At 37.5% G+C, this 15,841-nt stretch overlaps 1 protein-coding gene across 9 annotated transcripts in view; it reads right to left on the reverse strand.

The window, feature by feature from the left end:
• Window positions 1-12,491, reverse strand: part of rbfox3a (RNA binding fox-1 homolog 3a) — a 597,184-nt gene extending 584,693 nt beyond the window's left edge. For 7 of the 9 annotated variants that reach the window (XM_057825678.1, XM_057825683.1, XM_057825684.1 and 4 more), the window contains exon 1: window positions 12,342-12,491. The gene's annotated coding sequence lies outside the window, so the exon portion shown is untranslated. The remainder of the gene's footprint in view (window positions 1-12,341) is intronic. The other 2 variants (XM_057825682.1, XM_057825681.1) reach the window with 1 other exon arrangement.
• Window positions 12,492-15,841: the final 3,350 nt, after the last annotated feature.

Below are 15,841 nucleotides of genomic sequence, written 5' to 3' on the forward strand. Positions count from 1 at the left end.
AGAAAACAGTTTGAATGAAAAATAGTGTTCAAATGCGAATTTCTGAGTCTCAAATATTTTTTCACATTCAAACCTGTTTTTCTACGATTGAATTTTTAAAAATTTTTGATTGAAGTGATTTTTCTTTTGAAAATATTTTTTTTTTTGTTTGAAGCAACTTATTTTTTGATTGAATGTCCAAAATGTGGTCCAAACGCAAAATTACATGACTTCAATCAAAAATGTTGTTTCAATCAAAAAAAAAAAACTTGACTTAAATTTAAAAAAAAAAAAAAAAAATTTAATCAAAGAAAAATTGTTTTCAAATATATCTTTTTGAGTTTCAAATTTATTTTTGCATTCAAACACATTTTTTTTGATTGAAGTGACTTTTTCTTCAATTGAAAATATATATTTTGATTGAAGCAACTTTTTATTTGATTGAAGCAACTTTTTTTTTGATAGTAATAGAATAGTAATAAAGACACAAATCTACCTCCATATAATTCCCCCTCAATGGGCCGAATTCTAAATCGGATGAAATCATGACCCAGTTGACGTCATCCTCCATTTGGGGACGCTATAGTGCTATAATGGCAGGCGGGGCTAAATGGCAGATTAAAAGACTAGTTTCTCGTTATCTGCACTTTGCCAAATTGTTGTTTACAGTTGAATCGTCTCAAAATTGGATTCTAAATCACATAATAATGCTATTCAAGACTTTTTTTTTAATCCTATCGTATGCACCTTAAGGACCACAAAAAGCTTTTAAATGAAAAAAAATCTGAATTTTCTGTTCATAAGTTCTGCGATCAGAATTTATAACATGAAAGATGTCCTGAACCTCCCCAACAGAGCAAATAAAATAAAATAAAATAACCCTCTTCAACTCTGTCTTTTCACTTAAAAATCGGTTAAATTTTCCCTTGCATTCCCCTTTTTAATCGCATTAATTCAACTAGCTTGTGCTTTTTTTTTTTTTTTGTCCTACAAACATGTGCACTTGAACTAATCAGAGCTAACTATTAGTTAGCTAACTATCAGATATTAGAACTAGTAGTTGTTTTCTTGCTATGTGTGTTTGTGGCAGCCTGCCAGTTTTTTTTTTGTTTGTTTGTTTTGTTTTGTTTTGTTTTTAACATGGACGTTTGACAGTTGCTGCTATATTTTCAGGATGTAGAACTATATTTCAATTAATTCACAATAATCATATGTGGGAGCAGCCAATTTGCTTTTCTTCCAATATTCCCACAGGCCCTTTGTCCTCTTACCAGTGTATGTAATCTGATCAGGGGCTGGGGGTTGCACATTCCAAGCAAGTCTTTAGGGGAAGTTAACCCTCCCCCAAGGGGGAAGTAAGAAAAAGTATAGGAGCTGAGAGGCACCGGACTGTGATGTCTTTTGTGTTTGTTCCAAGTGTAAATTCTTTGTTCTACTCCTGAATTCTGTGTCATCATCTCCTGTTCGTTATAAGAAAAAAAAACAACCTGAAACAAGGAATAATCGACTTTTCCTTCAAGGATCAAAGCGCCGTTCCGCCCCCGAATTTTATACCGGAATAATCAACCAAAACCAATTAAATTTTTTTCCAGCACTAAATTTTATTCCTTCTCAGAAATTTCAAACGTCTTGCTAAATGTTGTCCTTCCAATTATAAAATGAAAGAGTCATATTTATCTATCACAGCATCGCAAAAAATGGTATCATGGAACACAATTTGAGTTGTAATCAAATTTCTCATCATCATGACCAAAAATCATCTCAGTATTCTTTTGAAAATATCAAGCACTATTAACCCTTTCAACTGACTTTTTCCTACCCTCTTCTCAGCTCACTCTAAGCTCCGTGTCTGGATTTCCCTTCCCTAAGGATCCCACACACACACACACACCCTCTCCTCAGCGATTGCTGGTGCAAACCCTTCTCCATTCGCTAATGCCACTTTTTTTTTTACCCCCGTCCTCCCTCCCCGGGGACTCGCATTCAATCACGCTATCTTCCTGCAGCAGGCCTGTCAAATGCCCCGTCATCGAGCGAGGCAAATCGGTCTGGAACTGTGGGTAGGGGTTTTGCGGGGCCAGCGGGCGGTATTTAGGTTCGCGGATGTGGATGATGCAAAAATAGCGATGGAAGGAGAAGGACAAGGATGAGGACAAGCTTGAGAGTTCAACAAAAAAAAAAAAAAAAGACCAAATATTTAATAATTGACAGAACAATAGATCAGTGGATATATCAAATACTAGGGTTGTTCCGATCATGTTTTTTTGCTCCCGATCCGATCCCGATCGTTTTAGTTTGAGTATCTGCCGATCCCGATATTTCCCGATCCCATTGCTTTTTTTTTTTGCTCCCGATTCAATTCCAATCATTCCCGATAATTTTTCCCGATCATATATACATTTTGGCAATGCATTAAGAAAAAAATGAATAAAACTCGGACGAATATATACATTCAACATACAGTACATACAGTAAGTACTGTATTTGTTTATTATGACAATAAATCCTCAAGATGGCATTTACATGATTAACATTCTTTCTGTGAGAGGGATCCACGGATAGAAAGACTTGTAATTCTTAAAGGATAAATGTGACTTTGTATATTGTGACTAAATATTGCCATCTAGTGTATTTGTTGAGCTTTCAGTAAATGATACTGTAGCCATTTAACTGTTCTGCCCAAATGCTTGATGGGAAGTGCAACCATGACTGTGCGTAGTGCCACCAATTGATATATCTCTCTGCGTTGGGAAATAACATAGGGTGTTAAGAAAAAGATCAATTACTACCTTTCTTCCCTACGTTGCTTCCCATGATATTTTTAATCATAGGGAGAGGGATTGTAAGGCTTTAGCCAATTAAAAAAAGGCTCCAAAGGCTGCCAAAATTCACTCTACTCATTTTATGCTGCCTTTTAGCTCTATACAGAGGTAAAACGGCGCCATCACAGATTGAACGCGACAATGCGTGAGTGGGTCGTGCAGCGCATGCGTTAATTGCGTTAAATATTTAAACGTGATAAAAAAAAAATTTTTATTAATTACTGCCGTTAACTGGATAAATTTGATAACCCTGCCTTAAGCCTAAACTAAAGACTCTGGATGAGTGTAACATATTACGTCTGTGACGTTAAATACAATTAGAAAACGATTTAATTATTATTATATTATTATTATATTTTTTTGCTGATTCCGATACTTTGAAAATGACGTGATCGGACCCGATCGATCGGCATCGGTCGGGACATCTCTATCAGATACAAAATGCATATCTCCCAGTCCAAATGAATTGGGCGCCTAGTGTCGTCTAGTGCTGCAACGAATAATTGATTAACGCGAGTAATTCAATTAGAAAAAAGATTCAATTTCGCTGCTTTGAGTATTCGTTTAATTAAAGTGGCTTTGTTCGAAAGTGTTTGCATTTAGTTTTATTGATTTGGGTAGATACACTGCCCTCTAGTGGCAACAGTAAATATAACTCATTTCACATGGCTGAATCCAGCTGCTCCCTGTTAAGACAAACAAAAGTTTCTGTTTGAGCTCATGTTTAATGCATTCGTAATTTAGTTTATAGTAGGGCTGTCAAACAATTAAAATTTTTAATCGAGTTAATTACAGCTTAAAAATTAATTAATCGTAATTAATCGCAATTCAAACCATCTATAAAATATGCCATATTTTTCTGTAAATTATTGTTGGAATGGAAAGATAAGACACAAGACGGGTATACATACATTCAACATACTGTACATAAGTACTGTATTTGTTTATTATAACAATAAATCAACAAGATGGCATTAACATTAACATTCTGTTAAAAGAGATCTATGGATAGAAAGACTTGCAGTTCTTAAAAGATAAATGTTAGTACAAGTTATAGAAATTTTATATTAAAACCCCTCTTAATGTTTCATTTTAATAAAATTTGTAAAATTTTCAACCAAAAAATAAACTAGTAGGTCGACATTGTTGATGTCAATAATTACACAATTGTCATGGTCATAAAATCAGTTGCACCCAAGCGCCAGCAGAGGGCGACAAAACTCCAAAAAAAGTAACAAGTGCACATGACCCTGTGCTGTCATTTTAATCTCTTTGAGCGGGGCATGTGTGTTAATTGCGTTAAATATTTTAACGCGATTAATTAAAAAAAATAATTACCGCCCGTTAACGCAATAATTTTGACAGCCCTAGTTTCTCGTTATATTTAGCAGTTTTTGTGGGAGTATGTATTTGAACCATTTGTTAAGAGCATTGTGGGAAGATAAGAGCGAATTTTTGCTATGGAAGTTAGCCAATTGTTCTTTTGTTGTACTTAGATCCTCATTTATTTCTTTTTATACCGTTTGAGGCTCAGATTAGGTATTTAAATTTTTTATGTTCCTTATCCGATTACTCGATTATTCGATCTAGCTAGTTCATCGATTAATCAACTACTAAAATAATCGATAGCTGCAGCCCTTGTGCCGTCAATGACACTGAAAGATGAGCATTGACAGTTAGTCCTCCCGTTTTAAATGAATTGGAATTTAAATGAATCGTTATCAATGGTGTGCAATGAGTTTATCTTTCTTGTTGATTTAAAGGTACTTATAGGTCACTTCCTGTTGATTTTTGGTCATTTCTTGCATATTTTGAATGATTTCCTTTTGATTTAAGGGCATTTCTAGCTTATTTCCTGATCATTGGCCACATTTTTGGCATAAACTGTATCCGATTTTTGCTCATCTTGGTTTCCTGAATTTTTTTAATGATGATGAATTATGTCTATTGGTATTTATACGTCACTTTCTGTTGATTTTTGGTCACTTCCTGCACATACCGGGGCATTTCGTGTCTATTTTGGATGATTTCGTTTTGATTTTAGGGCATTTCCCGCCATATTTTTGGCAAAAACTGTATACAGTTTTTGTTCATCTTGATTTCCTGAATTTTTTTGATGATGATAAATTATGTATATTGGTATTTACACATCACTTCCCGTTGACTTTTGGTCACTTCCTGCTATTTCGGGGCATTTCGTGTATATTTTGGATGAATTTCTTTTGATTAAAGTGCATTTCCTGTTTATTGGCCACATTTTTGGCAAAAACTATCGACGATTTTTGTTCATCTTGATTTCCTAAATTTCTTTATGTGTGAATTACAGTATGTGAATTGGATAAAAAAATAAAATAGAATATACAGTATATACACACACATATATACATATACTAGTATATATGTATAATTCAGGGAATAGTGTCTTTTCTCGGATATACCGATCAACTGTATTACTCTAACACACTTAAGAAAACAAGCAGAATATATTTGACATAGGGCATAAGAGATACATGACGCTTTCTTATCACGGAAACCCAACGCGTGCGTCATGCAAATGACTGAGCAAGATTGACGCTGACAAGGCAAGACATCTACAAGCCCACGTCTCCACCACCAACTCCCGTAATCATTTCTTCCGGAGAGTCCAGAACAGATGGCGGGACATCTTGTCTGGACAAGGAACATCCGATAAGGAGGAACCTGCGACCGAGAAGTGAACTCTCAGCACTCACGTTGCGCTGAGGTGGCAAAATCCACAACACTCGTTGCACTGACAACAGTAACTCCTGAATCCTCCTGTCCAATCCACAAACATACAATAATCCTAAACAACGCCCAAACACACCCTTCTTCTGCCCACAGCCCGCCCCGCGAGAGCCTTCAAAAAGACAATATTTGACTAATTTTTGTCATTTTTCTCAGGAACCTTTTGTTGACTTGTGATATGGTGACCTTGGAATGAGTCTGCCTCTTTGCCTGAGTCTGTTTCTGTTTAGCCTTGCCGTTTGATCGTTGTCGACCTCAATAAATTGTAAACTTGTGCTTCAAAGCCTTCTTCCAGCTTTCAACATGGAGTTTAGGACTAAGAGTTTAGGACTAAGGTGAACGGGCGGGGTTTGGCCTTTTGGACGAGTTGTCTCGCCGGCCCGGGTCGTTGAAGCTGCGCCAGCTGGCTTCATTCCAGCAGTCTGGCTAAAAGGTCAGATTCCATCAATCTATAGGACAGGATAACATTTTGAAATTTGAAATATTTTTGCCATTGGAAAAAAAATGCGGGCTGTTTTTGGTCGAAAAACCCAGCCATTAACGTGAGGGGCGATATCGGAAGAGAGCCTGCATCGTTTTTGCTCTGCTTTGCAATTACCAAAAATACTAACTTGCCCAACTTTTGAATAGTTGTCCACTATAGTGACCACTCATCTAGTAAGGGTTAAAATGGTGGTCAGTAGAAATGCTTAAATGCAGGTGAGAGGTGTTGGGACATTGATGCTTGTGGTCTGCAGTGCAAGATTTATAGGCGTGTGTCCCACCTGCAGTCTGGTGACATAAATTAGGACAAGAGGGAAAAGCCTGCCATTGAACACGGACATTAGTTACGTCAATACGTGCTAGGAGTGAAGAAAGAGTAGAGTTGGTGAATTGCCGTGACTTCAGCAAATGACCTTTTTGTAATTAGGGTACTATATGAGGAAGCGTTGTTGGTTCATTTGTCGCCTAAAAGGGCTCTTACATGACACGAAAAGTAAAGTTGAGAAAGGGCGAGAGAAAATTCGATCGTGGGGAATTCTTTCAATTGGGATAGAATAAAATACAGACTGCGGAAAGGTTAATGGGGTGAAGCTCTTTCGTGTTAGTGAAGTTAATAACTTGTATGATAGTGTAAACAGTGAAATTGAAGAGTAGGTGATGAAGCATGGTGTTTTTCATAATGATCTGTGTCATTTCTTTACCTCTATTGTTGGCAATGAAATAATGCGTGTGCCTGTTTGTGTGTAAATGAGATGTTTGTTGGTGACTCAGTAAAATGCTTTACAAAAGGTCACGTCATTCAAAAGAAGCTAGTTTTGCAACAATACTGATCTCAGGTATCAGTGAGGACAGGTAGACCCCAGGTTACGAACGAGTTCCGTTCCGATGCTGACCATGCAACTCGAATTTACGTGTAAATCGGAATTAACTCTTTGAAAACTAAAAAGGCCAAAACTACTGAATTTTGTTTAACTCATTTGCTCCCAAAAACGTATAAATATGAACATATATTTTTAATTGTTTCAGTGTTCAAAAGACGTATATTTTTACGATTTTTCTTTTTTTTTTTTCTTTTTTTTTTTAAAGACATCTCTGGCTTCTGATTCAATTGAGGTCCAAAGCACAAAGCTGAAAATACATTTTAAAGCAATAAAACTGGCCACTGGAGGGCAGTAGCACATTTGGTAAGACCCGCAACCCTATTCAACGGCAACGAGAGGCCAAGTTGCAATGCCGGGACGCTGGCGGAAGACGACCTAATGGATGCCAGGCGGCGGACGACCGAGCAGAACAACCGGTATGACACCCAGGATACCAGCCGCTGGACGATCGAGCAGAACGACCGGGACCAATAGATGTCGTTGAGCACGTTCTGCTCGTGAGCAGAGCCGCAGAGACTCAAAAAAAAATTATCTTTTTGAGACAGGCAAAGATGAGGGAAAAGTTAAACCGGATGTCGCGGCCACAAGAGGGTCATGTTTCACTTAGTTATGTGTAATTAAATTGTTAATTTGCTATCAAAAGCTCTATTTGTCTTGTTGTTTGTGTTATTTTGTAAAAGGAAAATATTGTTCAAATGTTTGGGATGTAAGTAAAGCAAAAAATGGCTGTGTTAAAATCAAAGTTATGTTTGAAATGTATGCTTTCACAAAGAGCTTAATTTCTCCGTTTTTTCATCAGAAATTGGAAAATTGCTCAAACTAAGCTATTTTGTAATGCGGATTTCTAAAGAATGGAAAAAGATATGAACTTACTTTTCTGCTAAAAGAAGAGAGTCTAATCTTTCTTGTGGTGGGTTCCATGTTTATATAGCAATAGAACAGAATTTTCTGTGGGCCTTGCAAAATCTGTCAAAATCCAGTAAAACGGCCGGGAGCGAAGGCCTTGCTCCGGTGAAAATGGCTGGGAGTGAATGAGTTAATGACGGAGGATACACTCCCCTCTGGTGGCAGCCTTTGGGTCTGGCTGGACTATTGTCTTGTATGACTCAGGAGTAGACTCAGGCATCTGATATGAAAAAAGCAAAGCTGCGCTCTGGTTTGGCTCAAGTTGTTTCAGCTAATATATGTTTGTGTATGCATTTGTAATTAAGTTTAGAGCTACAGTTTGCGGAGTTATGTGTGAGCAATTTCCTATGAGAATTGTAAATACTTTAGCATTCATAGCATCTAAGCTAGCAGACTTTTGTTAGGCAAATTAGGCTAATTTGATTTAATAAATTTACATATTGATCCGATTAGATAGACATTTGAACACCAATTGTTTTGTGTCAAGTGTTTTATTGTTAAAATGCGTGTCGTTTTGAACATAAGTGTACATATGTGTGGTACAGCCTTACAAATTATCAAAAGTGAAGGAAGTAAAAAGCTTTAAAAAGCACAATTGCCTTGTTTGCTGTCTGTAAAGCTAAGAAAACTTCACGTTTGGTGAGGACAGAACATGTCATATTCATGATAGAGGATACACTGCCCTCTGGTGATAGTGTTTGGATCTGGCTGGACTGTCGTCTTGTTTGACTCAAGAGCAGATTCAGACGTCTGACATGGATAAAGGATAGCTGCGCTCTGGTTTGGCCCACATAAGGCTGTAAGTTGTTTCAGCTAATAAATGTGTGTGCATTTGCAATTAAGTTTAGAGCTACAGTTTGCGGAGTTATACGTGAGCAATTTGCTATGAGATTTGTACATATGTTAGCATTTGTAGCATTTAAGCTAGGAGACTTTTGTTTGGCAAACTAGGCTAATTTAATCTACTAAATTTACCGTATTGGCCCGAATATAAGACGGCCCTGATTATAAGACGACCCCCTCTTTTTCAAGACTTAAGTTTGAAAAAAGACTTTTTGAACACCAAATTAATTTTCATCACGGAAATACTTACAGTACATCTGAAACTAATGAATATAACAATATATTTGAGAGAAAAAGCATGTTATTTTGCCTCATTCAAATCTTGATATCTGAACATTTAAATACGTACACTTAAGTGCAATCACATTCGCTGATGAATGGCTTCTGTGGTTTTTGAAATGTAAATAAACCCATCTATTGTGATAAAACAACAAAATTCCAAAAACTGCATTAACCATCAAAGTGAGGTCTAACTGTAACCTTGAAACAAATCTGAATGAGGAAAAACATTGCAATAAAATAATGCAAACTGGTTAAACTAAAAAGAGTAGCTGAGATCTGTCATGACAGAACATCGCTTCAATGATATCTGGCGCCATCTAGCGTCGTGAATGGGTATAATGTCTAGACCACGAATATAAGACGACCCCCACTTTTTCAGTCTTATTTCTATGCAAAAAACACTGTCTTATATTCGGGCCAATACAGTATATATTGATCAGACTAGATGGACGTTTCATCACCAATTGTTTTGTGTCAATTACAAAATGACGTTTATTCATCACGGCTATCCTGGCCACACAAAAATGAAAAGTATATCATCACCCAATCATATCATTTTCTCGTATTGTATTTTTAAGCACCCAGCAGTGATTTAATGCCAGACTCTGGATACACCAGACCAGACAATGCCTTCACCCTGAAGAAGTTACATTCTGTCTTAAATCAAAAAGATAAGTATCGCTCTGCACGCTCGCTGCATCTCCATGCTGGGAAGCCTCCTTTGATAAACAGCTGTAAAAGACAATCCCAACAAAGGAAACTAGTGCCACCAAAATACTTCTCTTGAGGGAAGCCCCACTTGACACATTCACACATACAGTATATTTACGGTACTAACACAAGGTATTTGTTTTCGCTGCCTACCCCCCCCTTTACTTCAAATGTCCTGGAGTAGAGATGTGACCGAAAATTTGGCCCTGAAAACTTTCGAGTGTCCCCAATTTGCCACGACGTGTGTATCTACGTCCACCTTTCTGTCCGCGACAATGTGGACCCCAGCACGTCTACTGTACATCATTTGATTAGACTCAAGTGTCAATGTACAGTCCCTGACAAAAGTCTTGTCGCTTATCCATTTTGTCGAAACAATTGCAAATAACCTGACTTTTAATGATTCAATTGGTTTCAGAAATGGCTCATGTGAGAGCTAAGACCCTCCCAAATGATGTTGAATGTACAAAAATATATTTGTTCCACTGAAAAAAGATTTATCATTGCATGAAGGCATAAAGGTCAAATCATGGAAAGACAAAAGTTTTGTTGCCTACAGAAAGTAGTGTGAAAATTGAACAAAAATATGTGCTTCAAATACAAAAATAGGTTACATAACATAAGCGAATTAAGTAGTGGTGCTGTGAGATCCAAATTTCATATTTTGTATGACTTCCATGGGCTTCGGGAAGGATTCATACAATTTATTGATGAAGTCATCAGGAACATCAAAGAAAGCAGCCTTGCATGCCTCCCAGAGTTCATCAACATTCTTGGCTTTCGTCTTCCATGCTTCCTCTTTCATCCTGTTCATGTCTGGTGACTGGGCTGGCCAGTCCTGGACAATCTTGATCTTCTTTGCCTTGAGGAACTTTGAGGTAGAAATTGAAGTATGCGATGGCGCACCATCCTGCTGCAGAATTTGTCCCTTTTTATGGTTAGGAATGTAAGAGGCAGCTAAAATTTTTTGATATTTCAGACTATTTATGTTGCCTTCCACCCTGCAGATCTCTCGCACACCCCCATCCTGGATGTAACCCCAGACCATGATTTTGCCACCACCAAACTTCACTGTTTTCTGAGTGAATCTCGGATCCATGCGGCTCCAGTAGGTCTCCTGCAATATTTGCAGCAACTGTGGTGTAATTCAATGGATGATTCATCTGAAAAATACACCTTTTGAAACTTTTCCAGTGTCCATCCTTTTGACAGGCTGTGGGCCTTGGCAAATGTCACACGGTTTTTTAACTGTCTGCACCCTGAGCGATAAATAGTCTGAAATATCAACAAATCTTAGCCGCCTCTTACATTCCTAACCATAAAAAGGGACAAATTCTGCAACAGGATGGTGCTCCATCGCAAACTTCAATCTCTACCTCAAAGTTCCTCAAGGCAAAGAAGATCAAGATCCTCCAGGACTCGCCAGCCCAATCACCAGGCATGAACAGGATGAAAGAGGAAGCATGGAAGACGAAACCCAAGAATGTTGATGAACACTGGGAGGCATGCAAGACTGTTTTCGTTGATGTTCCTGATGACTTCATCAAGAAATTGTATGAATCCTTGCCGGAGCCCATGGAAGTCATACAAAATATTAAATTTGGATCTCACAGCACCACTACTTAATTTGTTTATGTTATGTAACATATTTGTGCATTTCAAGTACATTTTTTGTTCAATTTTCACACTACTTTCTGTAGGTGACAAAACTTTTGCCTTGCCAAAATTTGACCTTTATGTCTTCATCTTTTTTCAGTGAAACAAATATATTTTTGTACATTCAACATCATTTGGGAGGGTCTTAGCTTTCATATGAGCCATTTCTGAAACCAATTGAATAATTAAAAGTCAGGTTATTAGCAATTGTTTCTACAAAATGGATAAGCGACAAGACTTTTGTCAGGGACTGTATATACAATTTAAAAATAGCCCTGTGAGAAGTTCATATAATTCATAAATTTCATATTAATTGTATTAATAATAAATAATAATAAAATAATAATACCGTAATAACAATACATTTTAAATTCATATGATAAAAAAAACAGTCGAGAAGACATTAATATAAACTAATACATTTTTAAACTATACATTTTTTTTACCCTGCCTCTTAAAAGAATCGGAATCCAGAATTGTTCGGAACCGGAATCAAAACATGGAATCGGAACCGGAATCGTTCAATTTCAAATGATGCCCAACCCTAATTTCTAAGTACTACTGTAATACTAAAGGTGCACAGTTTCTCTTTGAAATCTTCTAAGACTCCATCAATCGTTCATTCGCTGCCAACCCTCCCTCTGCAAATATATTGGACGTCCAGCGCCGTCAATGGCAGCCAACGAGCAAAAATATCTTCCGTAACCATCAGGAGTTGGTTGCGCAAAATCAAATTCACCTCATAATAACAAATTACTTGTGACCTGCTGTCGTCCAAAAACACATACTTTTGCAATCAAATATGCGGATACAACAATTCAGTATCGATACTTTTCGATACTTTTGACAACCCTACTAAAGAAATACAGCACTTCCTAGCCTACAAACCACAGAGTTCAAAGCAGAAGAAAAAAGTAGCAGCTTATACTCCGCATATGTTAGTTCGGAAACAGCTCTCACACTAATAAGGGAATAAAGAATAACAACGCAGAACACACGATAGAGTACTTACGATGATCAGAAGTGTTTCTTTCTCTCAGTCCGTTCAGTCCTGCCTCAACAGATCTCCCTTTGCATTCGCTCTCCCTTGTTTTTGTGAGTTCACTACAATCGCTGCCGCGGACACGTACACGCCACGGCAATTGCACGCTGTGCAACGTAATGCCGCTCCGCTGCTCTGAGCGACACTCAGATGGAGAGAGAGTGAGAGAGGGAAATACAGTAGAGGAGGAGGTTGTAAGGAGAAGGATGCTGAGCAATGTGTGGAGGCATGAGTGTGGGGGTGCTTGCGTTCAGTGTGGGTTGGCTGAGCAAACTACAGTAGGGATGCTCTTATTCACTGTGGGAGCAGGAGATTTACTCGACACTATACAATTTATACAGTATCAATTTCTGCACCCAGGGCCGATTCATGGACCCCAATGGGCTAATTGGATGACTTTTTTCATCCATCCGTTCATATCTAAAAAAAAATTAGTCAAGTAAAAGTGAAGAAGTGCTTGCTTTAAAATTTACGTTACAAGTAAAAAGTAAAACTAATTTCTCGCATCATAAAAACGTAATATATGTTTATATTATATCTATATATACACAGGTAGTCCACAGGTTACGACTGACCCGACTTTCAACGCCTGAGTCTCGTTATTTTTTGTTTTTTTTTAAATGCTGACTTTGGTTTTGTGAGATGCATGCTTTTATTTTGCAGCAGGAAGCGTAAAACAGGAAGTGAGTGCATGTACAAACTAGTTTAGTTTAACTTAATTACAATATAAATGAATTACAAGAATGTTAAGAGACAGTGAAACTCAAAAGTGGTACTTGCCATGTGGGAAAATGGATTTTGCCATGTGGCATTTTTTTGGCCATGTGGCAAAATGAATTTTGACATGTTGCATTTTTTTGCCATGTGGTAATATTGATTTTGCGATGTGACATTTTTTTGCCATGTGACTAAACTGATTTTGCCATGTGGCATTTTATGCCATGTGACTAAACTGATTTTGCCATGTGGCATTTTTTTGCCATCTTGCAAAATTGATTTTTCCATGTGGCATTTATTTTTGCCATGTGGCAAAATGGATCTTTCCATGTGGCATTTTTTTGCCATGTGGCATAATGGATTTTGCAATGTGGCATTTTGTTTGCCACATGGCCACAAAAGATGCCACGAACCAAAATCCATTTTGCCACATACCACAAAAAAATGTCACATGGCAAAAAAAAATGCCACATGGCAAAAAAATGTCAGATGGCAAAATCCACTTCGCCACATACCAAAAAAAAATGCCACATGGCAAAATCCATTTTGCCACATGGCAAAAAAATGTCACATGGCAAAATTCACTTTGCCACATACCAAAAAAATGCCACATGGCAAAATCCATTTTGACACATAGAAAAAAATGCCACATGGCAAAATTCATTTTGCCACATGGCAAAATCCATTTTGCCACATGGCAAATAAAAAATGGTGCATGGCAAAATCCATTTCGACACATGGCAAGATAAATTGTCACATGGCAAAATCCATTTTGACACATAGCAAAAAAATAACATATGGGAAAAAAATGCCACATGGCAAAATCCATTTTGCCACATGGTAAAATCCATTTTGCCACATAGCAAAAAAATGCCACATGGCAAAATCAATTTTGCCACGTGGCAAAAAAAATGCCCCATGGCAAAATCAATTTTGCCACGTGGCAAGAAAAATGGCACATGCCAAAATCAATTTTGCCACATAGCAAAAAACAAAGCCACATGGCAGAATCCATTTTGACACATTGCAAAATCCATTTTGACAAATGGCAAAAAAATGCCACATGGCAAAATCCATTTTGACACATGGCAAAAAAATGCCACATGGCAAATACCACTTTTCGTTCTCAGCCCTGCTGGGAATATTTGTGTCATGTTGGTCCTCCTACAGAAACCATATTAAAACAACACATATATTTCCCTCCCCCATCTTTTTCCATTTTCAAACATTTTTTAAAAAGCTCCAGGGAGCCACTGGGACTTGGATGGGCAACCCGTGTTTTGAGAACCGCATGCGGCTCTTTAGCGCTACCCTAGTGGCGCATTGGTTTTTACTGGCCAATATCTTGTTCACCAGCCTAATCTTGCTCGTACTCGTGTTGCTGCCTCTCGCGCTCAGTTATGGTATAGTTGCACGGGGCTGATCGATTGAGCCGAAGGCATGTAAAATAAAACTCAATTCACAATGAGAAAAAAAAAAAAAAACCAACATGTAATGCAGGCTACAATTTGAAAAGTAGTGGAGTAAAAAGTACAGATACATGCTGTTTAATGTAGTGACGTAAAAGTAAAAAGTGCCACTTCATATTTGTACTCAAGTACAGATACACAAAAATGTACTTAAGTATAGTAACAAAGTACTTTTACTTCATTACATTCACCCAGTGCACCATGATAACGATTATGTCATTTTCTTTCTAGTATCTTTGCAACACTAATATATACCTTTACTGTTTGTAATATTACTAAGTCAGACTACAAATGCGATTATGGAGCAGTGCTATAAATAGGCACATGTGCCTGATCAATATTAATACAATATTAAGAGGGTGAAATGGCAATGTGTGTCAAAGGGCTACTCCCTGACCTCATCGTTCTGCGTATGTCAGCAATAAGTGACCAGTGTGTCCTTTCCAAGTACACGCCCATTAAAAAAAGTACCAATTATGGAAAACATAAGGCTTGGATTCCAAAATGTGATTGTAAAACTAATCCGCAGCTTCATAAGGAAATCTTTGGATGCCAACAACTACGGTTTGAGAAGGAGGGGGAAAAAAAGGAGAACAAGGTAGAGACAGATCATACTAATAAATTATTACTGTCATATCTTAGTCTCTCTTTCTTGCACTGTTTCTGTTTTGCTCGCTCATCCAGTTTATTCAACCCCCACAGTAAAGGGTCTTGGGATTTTGTGGGTGGCATCTGTAAATAGATAATCATCTCCCTTGGCAAAATAGGCATACAAACATACACACAGCATACACACACACTACGCAGGATATGTAAATGGCGACATAATAACAGTAGACACTCTTCAAACAGGTTTTCTCTCTATCATGAGTAGGTAAATGATGAATCGCCCTATTATTATCCTACAATGTTTGACCAAATCACATAATTTGTGCATCAATAATTTTCGGGACGATGAGGGGCATAAAGTTGTATACAGAATTTAGAAAAAAACTGACTGTTCCCTGGAAATTTGCCAAAAACTTTCCCATTCATTTTTAATGGGAACTTTCCCATTCACTTCCAATGGAATTTACATTGCGTTGATGTCATTGACGGCCATGTATGTTGAATCTATTGATGCCAGTGTACTTGGATTCCTTTAATGCACATGTAAGCCGATGCCATTGACGGCCGTGGACGTCCAAATTTCCCATTCATTTTCAATGGCAAAAAAATTAATGTCCCCAAATCATCCAGATATCAATAGGACGTGTCCCCCAAATGTCCCAGATTCTATTGATG

Source organism: Corythoichthys intestinalis, chromosome 21 (genome assembly GCF_030265065.1).
Source record: "Corythoichthys intestinalis isolate RoL2023-P3 chromosome 21, ASM3026506v1, whole genome shotgun sequence".
NCBI classification, from domain to species: domain Eukaryota; kingdom Metazoa; phylum Chordata; class Actinopteri; order Syngnathiformes; family Syngnathidae; genus Corythoichthys; species Corythoichthys intestinalis.